Here is a 3,668-nt window from a genome sequence, read left to right as displayed (position 1 = left end):
TCCAACAAAGCAAGAGGAAAAAGAAGGAGATTGACAGAAAATTTTCTTCTCAACTTGTCCACTTTTTGCACTAAGTTGGCATCTCAGCGTTAGTCCTGTCTTACAGCTGTTAACACTACACTGTGTGCAGCTGCTGTAAAGCAAACAAGCTTCTGCATCCAAACAGCTATATTGGACAACAAAGGTGATTTCTGCAGATCTCACAGAGTCTACAAAACATTATTTAAAAGGCTGGACTGGAGACACACACCCTCTCACTTTCTTTGAAGAAAAATAAAATGATGACCTAGACAGTTCATGGATAACAAACAGAGTTTAGCTTCTGGAGCATCTCCCAAAGTCTTCATGAGGCTAGAAAAGCTCTGGGATAATGGAAAAAGCGATCTCAGTTTTTGTAAGGCAGCTTTCCACATGAAAGGTAAGCACCACCTTGTCTGAATGTATACAAGCTGCAGCTGCCAATGGGAGAGGAAGATCAAAAAAAAAAAAAAAAAAAAAAAGAACCCATGAACAGGTTTTTCCAGTTTTCACTGAAGGACAGACCAGAACAAAGGCCCTGTTGGGCAAACAGCTCATAACTCAATCAACTGAGACTTTGCAAATCAGAAAGAATAGAAAAATGAAAAAAAAAGCAAACAAAAAACCAACAGAGCCCAAATGAATTTAAAATTATGTGCTTTCCTCCTGTCAAGGGAATCCTGCAGAGTGGGCTGGACAAGCTAGCAATGGGAAGATACGAAAATCATATGCAGTTTTCATGCAGAAAAAGGCAGCAAAAGGAAAAAAAGTAGTTCCCCTTTTGCTTAATTCAGTAGTCTGATGCATATGCTTACCCTTGGTTGAACAGCTTTGCAAATGACCTTTGTCTAATTAATGTAGCATGAAGTGACATTTTTAATATTCTTGAGGTATCTAGTAAAATCTGGTAAAATCTGGTTTGATTCAAGATCACCTTTATTAGACAAACAGTAGATACTGATCTGCTGAGTGTGGATCACTTTTATTCACTCCACTTTATCCATGGATTTGATGGATTTAGTCTAACTATTGCATTTGATATATTTATGGGTAAATTTTATCCTCACTGTCCTTTAACAGATCTTAGGTCTCTAAATAAACCATGTTCTAAAATCAACCCTTTGTTCTGCACCCATCTCCAAACACCGATGAACAGGCTCACCCAAATCTCACTGGTCTGTCCAGCTACTGCTGTTTCTTCTCTCACTTCCAGATGATGTAGTTTTCCTAAACATAAATACCATATGGCACAAATAAACCCACCTAGACCCATAATCCAGAAGATATGAGACTTCTGTTACACAATACAATCCATTACAAAGAACTGGGACTTTGATTTTTCTGGCTACTTCCTTGACCAGTTCTGTAAGTGCATCGAGTTCTGATCTCAGTCTGGCTTCTCGAGGTTAATACACCAATTTTGTCTGCCTGCCTTCTGGGTCCTTTTTGGTAGGGATCTTCTAAACTATACAGAATCCACATGATTATCAGGTTCTGATTCTGCCACCACTTGCTTATCATCTTTTGCTCATGATCCTCCACCCTTCAGCTTACATCCTAAAGGCAGCGAGGTGGCTGATCCCTGGGAATCCATCACATGAGCCTTCTGTCTCTTGCTCTGTCTCGCCTACAGAGCTATGTTTAATTGTTCTAAGGGTTTGGTTTTTTTAAGGTAATTTGAACTCCGCTTCACTGACACGAGAAAAAAACCCAAACCACAGCTGTTTCAATGAGATGCTTGTTAGCAATGAATGCATTTCTGTTGCACAGGCTTACTAAGCATTTAAAAATTTGTTTCAATCATTAAAAAACAGCTTTCTGAAGTATCTGCAAGAAAGATATTCTCAAAATGGTTTAAAAACAAGTTTCAGAGGTGCTGAGCTCTTGAGCTCCATTTGCAACAAATCAGAGTGAAATAAATGCTCCACACCTGAAAATTAGGCTAGAATTTGCCAGAAGGTGTAAAACTCGGGGGTCTTAATACCTAGTTTGATGATTCAGTCAGGAAATCGGTCTTCTTTGATTTGAAAGCGCTACTTGAAAGCCCGTGTAGAAAGCTTGTCTGTGGGTCTTCAGTCCTCCTCTGAATTCACACTACCTGCTGTAAAGGTAAAAGTTGAAACTATAAGCCCAATGTTTTTGATTGGTTTCATGACCTAGATATGCTTCCTTATCTGATTGAACAATATGTTAGCTCAAGACTGCAGAAATAGGAGGAAACATTAGCAGTGTTTGTAATACTGTCAAACACTTTTGCTTTTATTCCTCTAAGGAACACGGCCCAAATAGTAGAAGCTCTGGACCCCACATCCTGAAAAAATCAGTTCCTTTGTAAAGTGGTAAAAAAAGCCTCTCCAAACTATTTCCATTCAGCTTTACTACTTGTAAGTCTCTTACAAGTAGTAACCTTACTGTATGGGGACTATTTGGAACTATGTAGAAAATGTTTAAATCCATTTGCCAAATGATAGATAAATGCTGTCATTAAACGGTCCTTTCAACACAGAGCTTCCTCTGGTCCAGCACTTTATCTGCTGTGTAACTTCTCTGCAAAGGACAAAAAAACATTGCTTTTGGGCACAGTCCCCTAAGGACCTGACACTCGCAGTAGGTTTGTTTTGTTTTGAATTAAGAACAGAAAATATAAAAATGTATTTCTTCACCATTAAATTCATCTGCCATTTCACTCACGCAGCAGCCCACTGCTTGAAACACTTCTTGTAATAGAAATTCCTTTATCTAGGTTGCAATGGTGCATAACTTTTGATTGCTCAAAACATGACTGGCACTGGAGAGACGTACACAAATACTCTTTGCACTCCTCTCTCATACATTACCTAGGGCCTCTACATTCTAACAGGCCAAAAAACCCCTCAGGCTCTGACATGAATATTGGAAAAATATGGGTCAACAGCTTTATTTAAGCTATAGCAGCAAATGCTTCCCTAATAAAGGAAGAAAAAGATAGCTCTGTGTTCTGGATTTTAGAAATACTCTTTATCACTGTGATTTTCATCAGTGGAGAAAGAATTTTTGGGGTGTAGGAGAGAGGAAGGGATCGAGACTGTATGGAGTCTTAAATGAAGAGAATAGATACTTAAAGGAATGCTTAAAAGTCAGTAAATTGAAATAAAGTACTTATATTACTCAGGAATCCCAAACTTAAAAAAAATTTAACTAATTCAATTTGCATTTTATTAATTTTTCCCCATGTAATTTTTTTATTGCAACTTTTGTCTTACACGTTTCTTTTGGCTCTGTTCTCTCACCTTTCTGATCAGTGCCGAGGAAAACAGTGTAGAGTTTAGAAAGCTGTAAGATGATTTCTGTGCATTACTGCTTGGTTAGCAACAGATAGCTCCCCTAATGCCTATCAGGTCTTTATTGTCCCCATACCAACAGTTAAGGCCTCCTCACTTGTACTAAGTCAGTGCAACTGCTATTTAAATTGGACCTATGAATTGTTGTGGCTTCAAAATAACAACAAAAACCAATCCACAAAACAAAGATCTGAAGTTCTTAAACTGCATCCACCATTGACAGAATAATAAAATAAAATAATGAATTAGGAAAAAAATGGCCAAGTAAGCAGAGCAGTCCTGAACCCTGAGTCCAATGTGTGTAACTTACTGAGCTCTTTAAAATATATA

This window comes from Colius striatus, chromosome 2 (genome assembly GCF_028858725.1).
Source record: "Colius striatus isolate bColStr4 chromosome 2, bColStr4.1.hap1, whole genome shotgun sequence".
In the NCBI taxonomy this organism is placed as follows: Eukaryota; Metazoa; Chordata; class Aves; order Coliiformes; family Coliidae; genus Colius; species Colius striatus.
This window is presented reverse-complemented; position numbering follows the sequence as displayed.